Source organism: Schistocerca gregaria, chromosome 1 (genome assembly GCF_023897955.1).
Source record: "Schistocerca gregaria isolate iqSchGreg1 chromosome 1, iqSchGreg1.2, whole genome shotgun sequence".
Classification (NCBI taxonomy): domain Eukaryota; kingdom Metazoa; phylum Arthropoda; class Insecta; order Orthoptera; family Acrididae; genus Schistocerca; species Schistocerca gregaria.
The window spans coordinates 951700810-951721771 of NC_064920.1; the positions used below are offsets into that span (position 1 = coordinate 951700810).

The 20962-nt window shown below is 42.6% G+C and overlaps 1 protein-coding gene across 4 annotated transcripts in view; it reads right to left on the reverse strand.

The window, feature by feature from the left end:
• Window positions 1-20962, reverse strand: part of LOC126276092 (putative tyramine receptor 2) — a 1721495-nt gene that overhangs the window by 358357 nt on the left and 1342176 nt on the right. The gene's annotated exons all lie outside the window — the stretch shown is intronic.

The following is a 20962-nucleotide window of genomic DNA, read 5'->3' on the forward strand; positions in this document are numbered from 1 at the left end:
CTATCACTCGACGCACTCTTTCGTCCGCGTTGTGGCTTAGCGGATGATGTTTTTCCGATTTCCCTTTATGCGGTGAGGTATAAAATAAATCTTCGATACTATTTCTGTTGAAACATCTAACACTTCAGTTCCCTTGTTTGCAGAAGCACCCTCTATTCAAACACCCACAATGTGGCCTCGTTAGAATTTACGTAGCTCCGATACTGTTCTGACCACGAGTGACATGTGCCGTTCGTGGTCAAATACACTATCTCTTCCAAAACCACTGCATCAATTTCAATCAAACTTGGTACATTCACGGTTTGTGTGAAGCAAGGTGGGATGGGAGCGCTTATCTCACAAAGGGTAGGTATAGGGTGAAAAAATACTGAGGTGTAGGCAGAGTACTATCAAATGCGACCTCTCCTAGTAGAGAATGAGATTTTCACTCTGCAGAAGAGTGTGCGCTGATATGAAACTTCCTGGCAGATTTCAACTGTGTGCCGGACCGAGACTCGAACTCGGGACATTTGCCTTTCGCGAGTCTCGGCACGGCATATTGTTTTAATCAGCCAGGAAGTTTCTGTCCATGTAGAGATCGCGCAGGAGTCATGTAGTAGTACCGAAATGCGGTGTAGGCGATTTACGATCAGTCGGCGCTGGTGTGTATTGAGAATGGAAACGAGGAAATCGGTATTGAGGGGAAACGGGGAGACAGATATGGAGAGGGGCGGAAAAGATGCATAGATAGAGGGGAATAAGGTGGTGGGCAGAATGGGGGAGGAGGTGATGGACGAAGAGGAGAAGGGAATGGTGGGAGAATGAAATGGACAGAGAGATGGGGGAGGAAGAGATGTGTGCAGTACGTGTGTCTTGCGCACGTAACTTTATTGTCTGGAAAATGATACTGTGGCAAGAGAACCACCTAGCTCCGTTGGGAGCTACATATGAAGTGCTCTCGTTTAACCATCGAATCTTTGAAGTACCGAAACTAGCGCACTGCGTACAAGATCTGGACTCTATGGTAGACGATCCATTTAGACCTTGGGTTTGTGCAGAGACATATCGTGCATTGTCATCGAGTAACATCGCTGGAGAAGACAATTGAGAATTGAATTACAGACCGTACTTCACAGTCGGCGAGCGGGACATTTTTCTTAAACGTTGTAAACTTCTGTAGCTGAGCACACAGACAGGCAAATGGGGTCTAAACTTGGAAAAGAAGTTCTTGTAGTAGACGCGCAGAGGCACTGCGGTGATGGCACTTCACTCTCGTGTTCATTCACAATCAGAAACACCCATTGTACGTGGCAAAGCAAGCAGATAATTTAATCTACAGTCTGCCCTATAAATCGCTGTGGTTTCCATTTACTTCTCAGGGTAACATGATTTATCGATGTTAATTTATGGTCAGTCGATGAACCACTATCCGATAATTCCATTATACACGAAGCCACCGTTTGGATATACGCCGTGATTATGGTCCATAAAGGATTGCCTACCAGCATTGAAGCGACAGAAAATGAAATATACATGAATATAATCGCATCATCGTAGTAATGATTCGTAGCGGTGATCATATATGTCAATTTGAAACGTACGTCACAATTTATCTCGGTTACGATGTAGTCACGCTGTGCTGTAGTGCTCGGATTTCACTTTTGTGGTTCTTCCTTGCGTGATTGCATGATCATTATGCCCAGAATGGACGACACGGCGTGGCTGTCAGGAGCCTACTATTACTCTAAGTCTGGCTAGATCAAATGGCTTCTATCTGAACTACTGCTTATCACTAGTAGACTACATTACACATGAGTGAAACTCATCTACAGTAGATTTTATAGACTTTTAACACATACTATTTCTACGTCAATACCGTTCACCTTGAACACCCCAAACACCATTTTGTCTAGAAGCAAACTAAAACATTTATGACGCAAATGTTATTCAGCCACCAATGGGACATTAGCTAGTGTGATTGTCTTTCTTGCACATTTGTTGCGACGATAAGAACACCAGTACGTTATCTTTAAATAGCATTCAATAGCTATCCTTTCTTTTCATAGAGAGCGATTCAAAAACGTATCATAGTGTACAATTCACGTAAACATGACGTTATTAAAACCTGACATGAAATTAAAACGTAACACAAAATTTATGAACTCGCAGCATGCTGCAGATGAAAAACAGTTCCCAAACACTCACAAGTGAAAAGAAATGGTAGTAACTCCGTCGTAAGCTGCATTAACAAGAGCCTTTTTTATAATTCTTGATGGGGACTAGTCCTGACACTTGTGTCCATTATCAGACCATCTGTATGGTAAGTGCGTTGATACAAGGGAAAGCATCACTGTGGCCGACTCAGAAACAGTAACTAGGCCACATACTGGAGAGTTGGCCACAGTGCCGCATTGATCTTCACTGGAGGGGCAAGTTTTGTACATAGACTTTCTCCTGTATGGTGTCACTTACGGTACGGACGGTTTCAAAATGGACATAAGTGCCGGCCGGAGTGGCCGTGCAGTTCTGGGCGCTACAGTCGGGAGCCGAGCGACCGCTACGGACGCAGGTTTGAATCCTGCCTCGGGCATGGATGTATGTGTGATGTCCTTAGGTTAGTTAGGTTTAATTAGTTCTAAGTTCTAGGTGACTGATGACCTCAGAGGTTAAGTCGCATAGTGCTCAGAGCCATTCGAACTATTTGACATAAGTGTCCGAAACTAGGCTCTTGTTAATGGAACTTACGACGGAGCTACAACCACGTATATTATTAATAGAAAATGACTGCCTCTTCTGTGCTAGCGCACGGTGAGTTGCTCGCTTTGGCGGAACTCGTACACTTGCCGTAGTTGCCAGTGAACAAATGGAAACGCACATTTGCATTCAGTCAGCTGTCTGTCATTAAAAGTTTGTGTTAGCGGAGTAAGAATAGAAGTAGAAATACTACTCATCGCCAGAAAATGTAAATAAGCAGAAGAGTAACTGAGATACTGTTTTCTTATTTAAAATAAAGGTACGAGGGCTATCCACAAGGTACATTACGTTTTGGAATTAAAAATAAATAAATTATTGGAGATTTTTTAAATTATATACAGATGAAAGCCACACTTAAATAATACTTTTCTACATAGTTGCCATTTAAATTAAGGCACTTATCGTAGCGATGGACGAGCTTGGAAATTCCTTCGTCGTAAAATTCGGCCCCCTGCGCCTTCAACCACGCTGGTTGCCTCTTCTTGAAGCTGTGCGTCGTCATCAAAACGCTGCACAGCCAACCACTTCTGCATTGCTGCGAATAAGTGGAAGTCGCTCGGTGCCAGGTCGGGACTGTACGGCGGATGAGGAAACAGCTCCCACTTAAAACATTCGAGAACGTCACGAGTGGCTTTTGCCGTGTCGGCCCGGACGTTGTCGTGAATCAGCAAGACCTTCGAGCCCAGCTTTCCCCTGCGCTTGTTTTGTATTGCTCTTCTGAGGTTGTGCAGAGTTTGGCTATACCTTTGAGAGTTTATTGTACTGCCTCTTTCCAGGAAATCCACAAAAATCGCACGTTTTCTGTCCCAAAAGACAGTCGCCACGTGGTTGAAGGCGCAGGGGGCCGAATTTTACGACGAAGGAATTTCCAAGCTCGTCCATCGCTACGATAAGTGCCTTAATTTAAATGCCAACTATGTAGAAAAGTAGTAGTTAAGTGTGGCTTTCATCTGTATATAATAAAAAAATCCAATATTTTATTTATTTTTAATTCCAAAACGTAATGTAGATTGTGGATAGTCCTCGTATATGTAGCACAGGAGTGTTAGATGGAGAGAAACCAAAACACTGTTGCTGCAAGAGAAACGGAGTAGGGTCTCGTGAGATTAGGAGGACGGCCGTAGGAGCTCTCCCCCTCCCCCTCCCCCTCCCCCTCCCTCTCCCTCTCCCTCTTCCTCCTCCGTACGGCAGCATTGGTGATGACAGTCGTGTGACCGTGGCCTGGGCTGGGAGGCTCTCAGGCGATTGCAGGACCCAGCACGCTGCTGCCACCGGCAGAGTTGCGGAGCCCACTCCCGGCTGAAGAGCTGCCGGAAGAGCGCCGGTCTTGTGAGTGCGCGCCGACGTAGCCTCGAGAGGTAATTGGCTGCCGGATGTCGACACAGTGGCCTGTGAACGCCATCAGCGACCGCTCTCTTTAAAGCCGTGCTGCGGATGTTCTACCTAACGTCTGTAGGGAACTACTGCAACATGTAATGGTACTTGAATTACGTAAACATTCGATTTCATTAATGTAGAGGTACTTTAATACACCGATATGTCTATATTGCAATGATATTATTCTTATGTGAACTCTTTCTTTTGTCACTATGATCTTCGACGTACTTGTAACTCTGATTTTTGGGCGCGTAAGCGGTTATTAGAGAGTCACGTCTTGGTCGTCATGATGAAAAGACGCAAATTGTAGTCAGCTTATAAATTTGAACTTTAACAGTGAGGAAGATATTTTCAAGTATGTTTTATATTGTGGAGTGATGTTTTGTGAGTTACGTGATATTGCAACAAAAGTAATAAAAAAGAAGTGTAACTTAATTTCGGAGTGCTGATTACTATTTTACATCACCATTGTCCTAACTTGCAAAATTTTAATCTTCAAGAATGGTTTATGAAACACATCTATAAAACTTTTGAATATCGCAGAATAACACCTATGTTTCTTTGCATTTGAGCTTGGAATATTCACCACCTACATTTTCGACGATTGAGCCATGAATTCACAACGAAACCAGTGTGGCAAACACCAAAATATGAGTGCCTAATTTATCCATTATTTCATGAAATGGCTTTATTATCTGTGCTCTAATGACACCTGCCACGTGATATAACTTCGTTTATGCCCGAAAATGTAATATTTAGCAGCGTGAGCAACACTACAAAATCATAGTTAATTTTTGGCCTTTGTTGTGGTAGGGTTGTTAGAAACAGCAGACCCTTCCTAAAGTGGAGTATTTTGATTATATATTGTGACGTCCCCTCTCCACTTTTTGTTGTCGCTGTTGATGTTCAGCCGCTGCTGCTACAGCTCGGTCGGTGGAATGGAGACGGGACGCGCAGTGATGGTTGTCCCCGTCGGACAACGTGGAACACCACCTGAAAATCTCTGAAACAAAATTGTTCCTCGTGTAATGTATGGAAGTCCGTTTGCGAATCCGCACAGTCTTCTCAGTGATGCGAGCTGCTGATTTTAATTCTCTGTTATAGTTTTATGATGATTTGCTATGCCCAGTTAGTTAGTTATTGCAGTATTAAGTGGATCATTCGTCATCGGCGTCGTGTCACACCACTGCAGCCAGGAAAAATTCATTTGCGGTTCAGTATCAGTAGCTGTTGGTACGTTTCTCGGCAAAATTGTTCACTACGGCACGACGCAAATCCAGAGATAATCTATAATGCGATCTTGCTTTCGTGCGTCGTGATATTATTTCGGTAAAACACTCCTTTCAATGCTCATTGATCATCAAGTCACTCTTTCAATTAAAATGTTCAAAGATAATTAATTTTGATTATCAACTATCACACAGTTCAATTAATGATGGAGCCAACACGTGAGATTTCCATTACTGGCGAACAATTTTGTTGTTCCTTCTTAGCAATTAGTTTATAATTATTATACTACACGCACACCGATGGATCAGATCAATTACGATTCATTTCAGTTCGGTGATCGTAACAATTATGACAGCTTTTACAATCGGCGTATCTGTATTATCTTCGAGTGGGCGTATTAATGTTTCCTAATCCAGGTGAGCCGTGTGTCGGCTCTCAACATATATCGCGCTGTTAAGATTGTTCTGAGTCCTTCCATTCCATCGTTAATTGATTGTTTCATATTTATAGTTATGCTGCGCTCGATTCTGTTGAGATTACCCTCTGGCGGCGTGTCTGGTCTTATCGATCTTCGAGCCGTTGCTTCCTGTTAGCCTTGTGTAAGGGAATAAGATCTTTGGGGGGATGGCCGGTTGGTTGCCTAGCGGTGACGAGTCGGTCGGTCGGTTTTTAAAATTGGGAATTAGAGAATGTCGCACGATGAGACCGCGGCGTGGCGTGGCAATCGAGAGTTGGCTGTTGTTCCGAGAAGCCGCGTGGTCTATCCTGGCGGTGCGACACGTAAACACCCTGGGGCCACGGCTGTGGTTCAGAGTCACTACTTGATGGGAGCGGCAACGGATGACTTTAAATTTTCCGCCTGGAGGCGGGAATGATGAACTAGTAACTCGCCTAACCTGAGGACTGGCATTTCGCCGCCGTCAGTGCAGAGATGACGAGGGCTCCAGTGACAGAGCGCGTGGCTGCGTGACTGTGCCCAGTTGGGTACGCTGGCGACGTGGGCACGGTCGGGTGTGAGGAACCTTTCCATCGGAGTTCAAGTGCTGTTTCTCTGATAAACTGCAAGTTAAGTTGGTAAAAGGTTTAGATATTAATTGAAGAATTTTGATTTGTGAAACCAGCGTCTATTGTGCCTTGTGGCCTCCTGCGTTCGGGTTTCCTGTCGCTGTCGCTGGTGTATTTATAGACAGTCATCTTTTCCGCTTCTTATTAGTACTGCCCGGTAGAAAGTGTATTTTTGGGCCGGGATTATTGCTTCAGATTACATTTTTTCTATCTTGTGCCCTCCTGCGTGCGGATTCCCTGTCACCGGTGTTTTTATAGAAAGTGATCTTTTGACTTATTAGTAGTGCCTGCGAGGAAGTGTAGGGATTATGGTTCCTGGTTTGATTCTTCCTCCTCCCCTGGCCTCACGTGAGGTTGATGTGATTGCTGAATGTGAGGCGTTGTGGGTCTATTAGTCGGATTCTAGACTGAGCATCCTTCGGGAGACAATTGTGGCCGCCCTTACACACGGTCGGTTAATTATTTCTATGCCAGGACATTTTGGTGGCAGGACGTAGTATTAAAGTTGTTAGTAATTGTAACCTATTCAATGGTTGTATTTTACTGATTATTTTAGGCCACTATTTAAAAAGGTTAAGTTTGCCTTTCAGTGATTTTTTTTTAATTACGTGGCTTTAATATTGTTAGTTAATGTAAAAAGTGAATGACTTAGATTGTTTTACTCTACTTGGCGTTCTTTGAAAATGCTAGTTCTGCCTCCCTGATAGCGAGCCCTTGTAATTTAATATCTTGTTGTGCCAAAATTTAAAAGTGGCTCCCTACATGTTCGGTAGCGAAATTGTATGCAAATTGGTGTTTTTGTTTCATTGCTTGGAAAGTTTTAATTTTGTTATTGAATGCTTTATGAAAGTCCATTTTAAGTAAAATGGCTTCGCTATTAACGGTAAAGTAAGGTTTTTAATTTCATTACTTGTAAAATTTTGATTTGTTATCAACTGTTTCACCAAAGCCGGTTTTAAGTAAAACTGCTTGGCCGCTAACTGTAAAGTAAATTGTTTTGAAAAGGCACTCATGCCTGCTAGCTATTTTGGATCTGTTCCTGCTCATGTGGTAAGGAAATGGCTTTTAATGGTTGAAGTAATCAATAAAGAAATTGTAAATTGCAACTCGACAGTAACCAACTAATTTTGGCCCCGTTTCCCAACTGGGGGGGGGGGGTTTCCTTGAATAATCGTAACACCCCTCTCACCAGGCTAATCAGGTATTGCAGTCTGCGATACTATGTCCATTTTTCGTTGTAACTGTTCACCCTGAAGAAGATTGAGTCCAACAATGTCTCCAATAATTAAAGTTCACTAACTCGTCGTACACTCAGAATATCACTTCAGTTCAAGTTGTCAAGTCAGAATAACTGAGAACAGTCCGCGCATCTCTATCACACGATATTACTCTTGGTGGTTTTTTTTTTTTTTTTTTTTTTTTTTTTTTTTAGAGAAACATCTCGTAGCGTTCTGCTTGTAGTACTATAACAAACGATGCTCTCTCTCGACTTGATAGCAAGCAAGCGACTAAAGTTTCCATGATCGAGCATTGTAGACGCATTGAATTTTCTTTTCGCCGCGTTTACAACTCTCTTTTACAATAAATGTAATCTCGGACCGACATATTACTTTGGACTCAACTTTCGTCGTACTGATTTGCAGTTACTACTAAGATGTGTGCGTGGTGTCACCGCCAGACGCCACACTTGCTAGGTGGAAGCCTTTAAATCGTCCGCGGTCCGTTAGTATACGTCGGACCCGCGTGTCGCCACCATCAGTGATTGCAGACAGAGCGCCGCCACACGGCAGGTCTAGTCTAGAGACTCCCTAGCACTCGCCCCAGTTGTACAGCTGACTTTGCTTGCGATAGTTCACTGACTACATACGCTCTCATTTGCAGAGACGACAGTTTCGCATAGCCTTCAGCTACGACCTAGCAATGCGCTAGATTGTTACTACAAGAATGTGTTCTGAGCAGGTAATATTGAGTCGTGTACCGTCAAGAGCGACGTTCATCATTAATGGATTAAAGTATGAAACAAATTACGTCCCCTTTCTGAATTCTCAGTCCTTGTCATTTTCCAGACCTCACGTCAGTATAGTTCTTCCCTCTTCACGCCAGCCTGCGTGAGCTAAAAGACGAGCATTTCGGCCCCCAATTGTAACAAGGTGTTGGCTCTTCTGCCAACACAATAGTTTGATAGGTAATTAAAATAATCTTACTTTCTTTCTAGCTTTTATATAATGAGACTCAGTAATTCTTGAAATTGGTGTTCATCAAAACTTTAAGGTGTTATGTTGTCAAAGTTGTTGTATCTCTCAGGATAACACTGTTCCCTACTTTAAATTATCATGACATTCTTATTTGGGTTTTCTGATTTCTTGGGATGTTACAGTATATGATTCTCTTTTCTAAATAATCAAAGAGAATATTCTCTAACTGGTGCAGAGAGTACGAATATCATGGGGTGAACATTGCGGTGCACAGCACAGGACTCTGCTCGTCAAAACATTAACATGTCTGGTTCTCGTAACAGACAGCTGGTACCACAATACAGTATTGATCAGTGGCCAACAAAAGCTGTCGGTTTGTTCATAGCCCTACACTTTGATAAGCTCCTGCATTTAACTGACTTGGAACCAGCACAGCATGGTACTCCGTCTTTGGGTAGTGAGAAACAGATTACGTGCTACAAACTGGAACTTTAGTACTACTTATTAATGAAACAAGAGGTAAAACACGAATTTGCAGAAGGGTGAACTACCTCTAATTGATGAAGGACGTATGTATTTAAACAGTCTCCTTATAACATTTGTATACTAATAAAATGATAGAAATAGCCCGAAAAACTTGGTGCATTGTTAATTTTTCACTAACAATGCGCTTAAGTAGCAAACTCTGGTGGCAGCTAGTCATGAGATGCTCGCCTTGCCGGCAGCAGTGAGTTTACTTGTTTCCATAAGGCTGTGAGCAGCGTAGAGCAGTTCCAAGCTAGGAATGTTATTTATTGATCATTGTACACAGGTGTTTTGTAAAATAGATGTATTATCTTGCATGTGATTATAGATTGTTAGTCGTTGTGGGTGCGCGATTTTGGTCCTATTATTTTGACTAACGCCAATGAGGTGTATGAAACAAAAAAATGGTTCAAATGGCTCTGAGCACTATGGGACTCAACATCCATGGTCACCAGACTCCTAGAACGTAGAACTACGTAAACCTAACATACCTAACTAACCTAAGGACATCACACAATACCCAGTCATCACGAGGCAGCGAAAATCCCTGACCCCGCCGGGTGCAGGAAGCGAAAACGCTACCACACGACCACGAGCTGCGGACTGAATGAAACAGCTGGCATCCCTTGCCATATTTCGGCTATAAACAATCTACGCTCAATGTGCTGAAGCCTAAATCCACACGCCCATGGTATCGAACAGTATCTATTAAAGAACAAATGCTTTACCTACCACTGCACATGGGGTGAAGACGCCAGGTCAGTACACCGCAAGACAAAACTATAACCACTACGAGCCTACTCCCCCCCTCCCCTTCGGACTGCGGCCCCAGTAAAAATGTGGCCCTTACCATGGAAACAGTTTTAATACTCTATATCTGAAGGTAAAGGGTTCCTCATAAGCTACTTTCGTAAGATACACCGCCTTCATAGCCATGTGACTTTCACGGCTTTCTGGTACTTACTTATAAGAGGAAATTGGTCCTACTTTCATATACTGATTTATGGATTTGCATTCGTATCAGCTACAATTATTGACTATCGCTGTTACGAATAAATGTGCAAAAGCAAGGCAAATACATGTGCTCAGTATAAACAAACAGCATTACACAGAAGCAAAGTAATGGTTCCGTTTCTACGACAAGCGCAGAATACTATTCTCATTCCTTAGATACTCAGTCTATGGTCTGATGCAGAGATGGTCAGTGTCAATGATATTACTTTTTAGCTGATGCATCTCTCAAATAATTTCTAGTTCTCATAATTGGTGGTGAATCATTAACGATAGTTATAGTATTTCAATGTGTTACACACTTCGTGCGTATGTGGAAACTGCGATAAAACAAACAAAATTCTGACACTATGGCACCGTACAGTATCAGCTTTGACACTACACGTTCCAACAACAGAATTTTGGAGCCCTTCGAATACAAATATGTTGAATCACAACAAAGATTTTGGATGTTAACGAGTGCAATGTCCCCTTAGAAAAATTATACAGCACTGTGCTTAAACTGATACACAATATTTTTAGCGCAACGCAATCTGACTTTCAAAAATCCCTACAAGAGATTGGCCCTGACTAACATTAACCTATACGTTTCACATATCACTTGCCTCACAAAAATCTTGGTTACTCGAACTACTGCAATACAGCGAGCACCACTACTGCCAGCTAAATAAAAGATTCAAACTACTGAAGGCACTAACTACTGATAGGCATAGTTAGCAAATGAAAGATTTTAATACAGAACAATGTATTTACCTTAATAGTTAAAATATATATAGCAGTTCATGACATCCATTCTTACAAATTTGAAAACTCCGCCATCTCTCTCCCCACATCCACCACTGCTGGCGGCTCACCTCCAACTGCGCAACGCTACGCGCTGTTAGCATCCAGCTGCCGCTGCCCAACAATACAATGGCAGACAACAATGCAAACCAGCCACAGACTGCACATGGCACAGACAGTGATTTTCATACAGAGCGCTACGTGGCGGCGGCGTTACCAATAAAAAAACGTAAACAGCCTACTTACACGAGTTTAAACAAACATACTGAGACATATAAGTGCCATGATATTCTTAGTTTAACACACTATATCTAAGTGCAGTAACATTCAGTTAATCAGAGCACTTGGTTCTTGGTCTTACACTTTTATTACTCCTCCTTGACTCTTGTACATGGTGTATGTTACCCGTCTCTGCTTGTGGCTTATCCCTATTTTTTCAGAACTTCGAATATCGTAGGTCATTTGACATTATCGAATGCTTTTTCCAGATCGATAAATTCTATGAACGTGTTCTGATTTTCTTTAGTCTCGCTGCCATTATCAACCACAACGTCACAACTGTCTCTCTCGAGCCTTTACCTTTCCTACAGCCAAACTGATCGTCATCTAACACATTCTCAAATTTCTTTTCCGTTCTTCTGTATACTGTTCTAATCAGCAACTTAGACGCATGGGCTGTGAAGTTACTTTTGTGATACTTTTTGCACTTGTCAGCTATTGCACTCTTCGGAACTGTGTGGGTGATATTTTTCCAAAAGCCAGATTGTACATCACCAATCTCATACATTCTATATACCAACGTGAATAGTCGTTTTGTTACCACTTCCTCCAATAATTTTAGAAATTCTGATGAAATGTTAATTGTCCATTCTGCCTGTCTTGGTCCCAAGCCTTCCAAAGCTCTTTTACATTCTGATTCTAACAATGAATCCCCTATCCCTTCTATATCGGCTCCTTTTTATCTGTTATATCGTAAAATTCTTTCTCCTCATTCTTTTGTCATCAGTATTCTGATTGCTATGGGTCTATTTATTGACTTTCGTTTTTATTTGTAGTCCAATGTTTTTCTTTAGAGTTTACATATTGTGATTTTGTCGTTTGGAGGTAGTGAGTGGAGTTGTGGACTCTAGACAAAAGGGAGAGCCAAGTGGAGAAATCGGAAAATTTTCGACATTTTTCTGTTTGAGTTCGGTACATGGATGACATCAACAGAGGTAGCCAGAAACATGTATGCAATATATGAGTTAATACCATTGGACAGAGCGCTGGTTTGATGCGGCCTGCCACGAATCTCTCTCCTGTGCCAACCTCTTCATCCCAGAATAGCATTAGCAACCTACGTCCTCTATTATTTGTTGGATGTGTTACATTCTTCCTCTCCAGGTTTTTCCGTCTATAATTCCCTTTAATATCATGGAAGTCATTCCCTCATGTCATAACAGATGTCATATAATCCTGTCCCTTCTCCTTGTCGCTGGCCGGTGTGGCCAGGCGCTGCAGACTGGAACCGCACGACCACTACGGTCGCAGGATCGAATCCTGCCTTGGGAATGGGTGTGTGTGATGTCCTTAGGTTAGTTAGGTATAAGTAGTTCTAAGTTCTAGGGGACTGATGACCTCAGTCCCATGTGCTCAGAGCCATTTGAACCTTCTCCTTGTCAATGTTTTCCACATATTCCTTTTCCTCTCCGATTCTGCGCGGAACCTCCTCATTCCTTTCTTTATCAGCCCACATTAATTTTTTACATTAGTCTGTAGCACCACATCTCAAATGCTTCGATTCTCCTCTGTTCCGGTTTTCCGTCATGTTTTTCGACAGTCCATGTTTACTACCATACAATGCTGTGCTCCAAACGTACTTTCTCAGAATTCTAGTCCTCAAATTAAGGCCTATGTTTGATGTTGGTCGACCTCTCTTGGTTAGGAATGCAATTTTTGTCAGTGCTTGTCTGCTTGTAATGTCCTCCTTGCTCCTTCAGTCACTGGTTATTTTGCTGCTAAGGTAGTTAGAAATTCTTAACTTCATCCGATCTAGGGAGATGCGATGACCATAATAAAATAATGGAAATCAGAGAGCACATAGAAAGCTATAGATGTCCAGTATTTCTGCTCTCTGTTCGGCAACGGAGTAATAGAGAATTGCTGTAAAGGTGGTTCGATGAACACACTACCAGGCATAGTCATGTGGTTGTAGGTGTATATTTTCTCTGTAGGTTCTTACATTTGTTAATCATCAGATTAAGACGTCCGTAATAAAGTGTCACTGTCAGCAACTGCAGCAAATAAAATTAATCTTCAAGGTGAAATGTTTAACATTTTTCTACTTTTTCGTATGATTCAGATAATACTACGTCACCTGATGACACTAGCTGCTGCGAACATTTTTGGTAGGTAGCAATTTTTAAGAGATCGGGACGGAACAAAATCGTACCCCTGAGGTGAAAAGATTTGGCGGCAGGAGGTGCAAAACATATTACTATAATGACGAAATGGTTTTGAGGTTTCACGAAAGACGGCTATAAATATATGTGCTATTAGTTAGTATCCATTACTTGTCTTGGCTTTATTCTAGCTGATACTACATTAATAAGACTGTCAGACTGACGAGTTCGATAACCACATTTTTTTGTAGGTATGGGCTAAATTCCCACCGTGAGGAAGCCAGCGTAAAGGAATCCGTTCTAATGAGGAGTTTTAACTTCATAGTATGTTTATACGAACTGCTGATTAACTCAGCTTTCCCTAGAATATTAATTGCTTCCTAATTCGTATATGGCTACGATGTGTACATCATGTTGACGTCATATTACGTAAAAAAACTGTAATTATGATAATATGCATATTTCTTCAGCGACTCTACTGCAGGCAATGGGAGAACCTTATACCCCGGTTTAATTTTAATCTTTTCATGCCCGATATAGGGAGTTCACGTAGCAAGAAGGCCACGTTGTTAAGACTTCCTTTCCTCCGACCGCTACCTGCGCGCTCATCCGCGTTGTAGCGCACCAGTTGCTGTCTCTACCTAATGCTCCCTCTGTTATACACGTCGCTCAATCGATCGCGCTGCTAAGTACATGGGGTGTTAGGTGCTGCTATCTCGTCACCAGATTACCTACCAGCACCGACATACCAGCGCGGAACATAGTCCACCGTTCGCTGTAGACTATCACTTATTAAGAACAAAATTGTTCTTTTTATATCTCAGTGGCGCTTGTATCCGTTGTCAGGTTTTGTTTGTTGATTTTAGGAAATACATTACTTGCACGTGGCAATGCCGAGATAGTATGGGAGTATCCAGAATGAATATTTCACTCTGTATCTGATTGTGCGCTGGTTTTGTATGTCACAGGAGTGGTAGTTGACTTAGCTACGCTGGAGTACTTCTATTAAGCTTGTAAAGTGGGAGAGAGATGGTGGCACACATGAGGCTGTGAGGGCGGATCATGAGTCACATTGAATAACTCAGCCGTGAACAGCATTGCCCGTGAAAGACAAGATGAGATGTTAGCGACCCAACTCAGCACAACGTAAGTAAAGTTATTTTGTGTTAATCCTATTTGTAGCTTTGGAAAGCCTACTTTTTGTTATTGCACTACTTAACATCGAGCAGTATATGTCTTCCATAAGGTAAGCTTTAAACAATACGCACTTGACATTATTATAAGTCGTGCATGCTACAGAACTTCTTGGAACGAGCAGATACTTAAGTACAGACCACGGAGATTTAAGAAGTCCATGATGATTGTCTACGTTTTTGCATTTTCAGGTGAGAGGACGGTGATGATGCAAGTGGGAAATTTATCACTTGCTGAATCTCTTGCACAAATTGACTTGCTGTTTGCCATGTTGCACATCCGAAGGGAATACTGGGAGTAGGTGATTCAGATGGTCTTACGCTGAGTTGTTCAAAAAGCACAGGTATTTCTGACGCGGCTACGAAAACTTGAAAAAAATATACCCAGAGAATTGAAGTTAAATTAACGATGAGCGAGGAGAGTAGGCACCATATCAAAATGAGGACTTTTATTTCTCTACAACAGAGCTACAAACCAACCTTAAGCAGGGCTTTAGCCACAGTTTCTAAACATCGATAATCTAAATGGAATAATATTCATATAATGAAGGCATTTTGTGGTAATAAGTATTTTAAAATTTTTGATATACACTCAATCTCATAAATTAAGGATAATGCTTATACTTGGTGAAACATCGCTCTGGTGGCTGGTTTGTGGGTTTAAATCACCTCGGAGTATGACCATGCCGTGCATTTAACGTGCGGTCGTCGCACGGTGGCATGGCAGCAGTCCACATACGCAAAGGTGTGTTGGTGCATGTCAAAGTATGGTGCAGCGAGTAAGTTTGCAGACGTTTTCAGATGTCCTAATGGTGATTGTGTGTTGAAAATGGCTCAAAGAACACATATTGATGACTTTGAGGGGTAGAATACTAGGTAGGCTGGAGGCTTTCCAGACACAGCAGGTCGTAGCATGGGCTCTCCGTGTGGCACAAAGTGTGATCTCAAGATAATGGGAACGATTCCAGCAGACAGGAAACGTGTCCAGGCGCTACAGTACGGGACGTCCACAGCATAAAAAACCACAAGAACATCTATATCTCACCATCAGTGCCCGCAGACGGGCACGGAGTACTGCAGGTAGCCTTGCTCGGGACCTTACTGCAGCCACTGGAACAGTTGTCTCCAGACACACAGTCTACTGACGACTGAACAGACATGGTTTATTCGCCTGGAGCCCATCAAGGTGCACTCTACTGAACCCTGGCCACAGGAGAGCCAGTAAAGCCTGGTGTCAAGAGCACAGTACATGGTCATTGGATCAGTGTTCCCAGGTTATGTTCGCGGATGAGTCCAGGTATAGTCTGAACAGTGATTCTCGCAGGGTTTTCATCTGGCTTGAACCAGGAACAACATACCAAACCCTTAATGTCCTTGAAAGGGAACTGTATGGAGGTCGTGGTTCGATGGTGTGGGGTGCGATTGTGATTGGTGCACGTACACTCCTTCATATCTTTGACAGAGGAACTGTAACAGGTCAGGTGTATCGGGACGTCATTTTGTACCAGTATGTCTGCCTTTTCAGGGGTGCAATGGGTCCCACCTTCCTCCTGATGGGTGATAACGCACGGCCCCACCGAGCTACCATCTTACAGGAGTACCTTGAAACACAAGATATCAGGCGAATGGAGTGGCCTGCCTGTTCTCCATCCCTAAACTCCATCGAGCACGTCTGGGATGCTCTCGGTCGACGTATTACGGCAGGTCTTCAAACTCCTACGACACCAGGAGCTCTGACAGGCACTGGTGCAATAATAGGAGGCTATACCCCAGCAGCTGCTCGACCACCTGATCCAGTGTATGCGGTCTGTGTACGTGTGCATGATGATCATATCCCATATTGATGTCGGGGTACATGCGCAGGAAACAGTGGCGTTTTTTAGCACATGCCTTCTGGACGGTTTTCTCAACTTATCACCAATACCGAGGACTCACAGATCTGTGTCGTGTGTGTTCCCTATGTGCCTACGATATTAGTGCCAGTTTTGTGTAGAGTGCCACGTTGTGTGGCACCTCATTCTGCTATTATCCTTAATTTATGAGTGAATAAAGCTCAGTAACATTCAATTTTCTTGCTAGGTTAAAACCGCTGAAATTCCTAGTATTTGCTAAGATTTCTATGATTTTTAGAAGTAGATAGTTCTAAACATAAATTGTAATACCTATAATTATTTTCGACCGCTACAGTATGTAGCCCAGCGGAGTGGTCGTCAATTTTTTTAATAAACGCGAACGAAAAATTGACGTAGGCATAGGCTGTCTACCAGTATTGACTCTTACTGACTTATAACAACTCACAAAAATACATATTTACGTGAATTTAACTTACTTTTAAGAGCGTAAAATTTATTTGGGCAGGACTTTTATAAAGATTTTCGCCTTTATTCATTGATTAATCCATCAAAGTTAAAGAGAAAGGTGCTATGAAATATTCAGTTCTACTACGAACCCTCTTTCAAGACAAATTTTGAAGTCAGTAAACTGTGAAGTATTCTCGCAAAGAAAATTAACAATTCCCACGCGTTGAGATCAGAAAGATTACATTGACGACCGACCACTACCAGCTAGTCAAAGAATATCATTATCACTAGAGACGTCACACACGACGTGATAATGTTAAACAAAGTATGGCCTGCATTTCGGCGGCGAACTTCAACAAACGACTTCCCCATAAAATGGTATTTTCTTACAGTACATTAATACTTTTTTTCCGACTCCTCATATGTAAGAAAGAGAGAAACATACGTCCTACAATAATACCTTTTTTCCACGCAAGTCACGTATGACAGGTGGCACACAAAACGATATTCACATGACGAGGCAGCAGCGTCAGATTTGCTTAATGGAAGAATGACGGAGACAAGACTGCTTTATACGCTTTGACCCAAACAATGAAGAGTTGCTCAACAGAATGGTCAACAGTGCGTTACCTTTTCTAAGGCACAGTGATTAGCACACTGGTCTCGCATTCGGTAAGACGACGGTTCAGCCTCGCTTCACGCCATCCTGATTTAGGCTTCCCATGATCTCCCTAAATCGCCTCAGGCAAATGCCAGGATGGTTCAGAGGAAGTGCGCGTCTGATTTCCTTCCCCATCCTTTCCTCATCCCATGGGACCGATGACCTCGCTGTCTACTATCCTCACCCAATTCAACCAACCAACGGACCTACCACTTCTAAAGACAGAGAGATCACAAGGACGTAGATAACTCATCGTCATAAAGTATATATTATTCACAATAATTTGTACAGCTACTATCGACGCACAGCCAATACGTCCCTCCATCTACATCTACATCCATACTCTGCAAGCCACCTGACGGTGTGTGGCGGAGGGTAACCTGAGTACCTCTATCGGTTCTCCCTTCTATTCCAGTCTCGTATTGTACGTGGAAAGGAGGATTGTCGGTATGCTTCTGTGTGGGCTCTAATCTCTGATTTTATCCTCATGGTCTCTTCGCGAGATATACATAGGAGGGAGCAATATACTGCTTGACTCTTCGGTGAAGGTATGTTCTCGAAACTTTAACAAAAGCCCGTACCAAGCTACTGAGCGTCTCTCCTGCAGAGTCTTCCACTGGAGTTCATCTATCATCTCGGTAACTCTTTCGCAATTACTAAATGATCCTGTAACGAAGCGCGCTGCTCTCCGTTGGATCTTCTCTATCTCTTCTATCAACCCTACCTGGTGCGGATCCCACACTGCTGAGCAGTATTCAAGCATTGGGCGAACAAGCGTACTGTAACCTACTTCCTTTGTTGTCGGATTGCATTTCCTTAGGATTCTTCCAATGAATCTGTCTGGCATCTGCTTTACCGACGATCAACTTTATATGATCATTCCATTTTAAATCACTCCTAATGAGTACTCCCAGATAATTTATGGAATTAACTGCTTCCAGTTGCTGACCTGCTATTTTGTAGCTAAATAAGGGACCTATCTTTCTATGTATTCGCATCACATTACACTTGTCTACATTGAGATTCAATTGCCATTCCGTGCACCATGCGTCAATTCGCTGCAGATGCTCCTGCATTTCAGTACAATTTTCCATTGTTACAACCTCTCGATATACTACAGCATCATCCACAAAAAGCCTTAGTGAACTTCCGATGTTATTCACAAGGTCATTTTTATATATTGTGAACAGCAACGATTCTACGACACTCCCCTGCAGCACATCTGAAATCACTCTCACTTCAGAAGAATTATCTCCATGCTGCGTTCTGTTATCTAGGAACTCCTCAATCCAATCACACAATTAATCTGATAGTCCGTATGGTCTTACTTCGTTCATTAAACGACTGTGGGGGAACTGTGTCAAACGCCTTGCGGAAGTCAAGAAACACGGCATCTACCTGTGAACCCGTGTCTAAGGCCCTCTGAGTCTCGTGGACGAATAGCGCGAGCTGGGTTTCACACGACCGTCTTTTTCGAAACCCATGCTGATTCCTACAAAGTAGATTTCTAGTCTCCAGAAAAGACATTATACTCGAACATAATACGTGTTCCAAAATTCTACAACTGATCGACGTTAGAGATATAGGTCTATAGTTCTGCACATCTGTTCGACGTCCCTTCTTGAAAACGGGGATGACCTGTGCCCTTTTGCAATCCTTTGGAAAGCTTCGCTCTTCTAGAGACCTACGGTACACCGCTGCAGGAAGGGGGGCAAGTTCCTTCGCGTACTCTGTGTAAAATCGAACTGGTATTCCATCAGGACCAGCGGCCTTTCCTCTTTTGAGCGATTTTAATTGTTTCATATCCCTCTGTCGTCTACTTCGATATCTACCATTTTGTCAACTGTGCGACAATCTACATAATAGGTACTGAACTGTGAAGACAGATGTTAGAATAATCCAAAAATGTATATCAATACCTTTCATGAAACTACTATATTGCAGTACCTGTGTTTTTCCGAATTACTATGCGAAGTTTCCTCCGACATGCACGAATGACTGAAGGAAATTCTCATTGTACATCGGAACAACGCAGACTCTGCAAGGTCTTAATTATCCGCCGACACCGGGCAAGTAACTTTCAATTAAAATGTCTCCCCCGTAAGGGAATATACATAAATAATGTAAGAGTATAGTTGATGACACATGACTGAAGATGTACGAAGTTTCGGCCTGGCTGTGAGTCGTGCTAGGATAGCCTAATCGTAAGGCAATCGCTCACAATATGCGGGAAACCCGTGTTCGAATCCCGGTTCGGCGCAGATTTTCTTTGCCGTCCTTTCATTATACAGTTGATGGTTCTCCATATTCACAGCTGCGCATGCGTTTAATGGCGTTCATCAAAGAGTCAAGATACTCGCGGTTAAACTTGAACCAAAATTGGTTCTCTTCTGAAGAGAGGTAAAAATATTAGAAAATTGTCACGGACTAGAAATGAAGAGCTGCAACTAAGTATTCTGTAGAGAGAAAAACCCTCCCAGAAAATAACTGTTGAGTAAATAATGTTTCGTCGACATAGTAAAATCTATGTAGTAAGCAAAGGAAGTACGCAACAGAAAGTAAAAGAAATGTACATAACAGCATCGCTAGGGGCAAACATAAGAACGCAGTATGTCTGGATGAAATTTGGGGAAGGAATCTTCACAAGTTGTTGAAGTAATTACGTAATCTCGAAGCAATATTTCAACAAATTCTTATTCGTCATCAGTTGAAGTCAGACTTCTCTTTGGCCGGCAGCTGTGGCCGAGCGGCTCTAGATGCTTCAGTCTGGAGGCGCGCTGCTGCTACGGTCGCAAGCTCGAATCGAGCCTCGGGCATGGATGTGTGTGATGCCCTTAGGCTAGTTAGGTTTAAGTAGTTCTAAGGGAGCTTAGAGCCATTTGAACTTCTACTTGTCGAAATATTGCTTCAGATCGACTCAGTTATTTGGCTGAAAACATGTCCGAATAAGTAGCTACAGTAATCAGTGAAAGCTTATTATAAAACCTTCAGTATATGTCAAAGGTGGGCAACTACAAGAAAGTTCAACGTCATATAATTACAATATCTGAATAAGACAGCGCAAGTGATGCTTTAGCTGCTAAGAACGTGACAATGCGATGTTCTCGTCATTCAGGACGTACCACGTACGCCTCAGAAAATTCTTGGAAACTGTAGAATGGAACAAACAGTAAAATGGTTCAAATGGCTCTGAGCACTATGGGACTTAACATCAGAGATCACCAGCCCCGTAGAGCTTAGAACTACTTAAACCTAACTAACCTAAGGACTTCACACACATCTATGCCCGAGGCAGGATTCCAACTTGCGACCATAGCAGTCGCGCTGTTCCGGACTGAAGTGCCTAGAACCGCTCGACCACCGCCGCCGGCAGCGTCACTTGCGCTGTAGGCAATAAACAGTTTGTATCTGAGTACGCAGCAACTATTCTCGGTTTAAATTGCTTTTATCCTATGCCTCTCAAGTTTCTCTTCACTGATTTGGTTACATTCAATTTTTAATAACATGA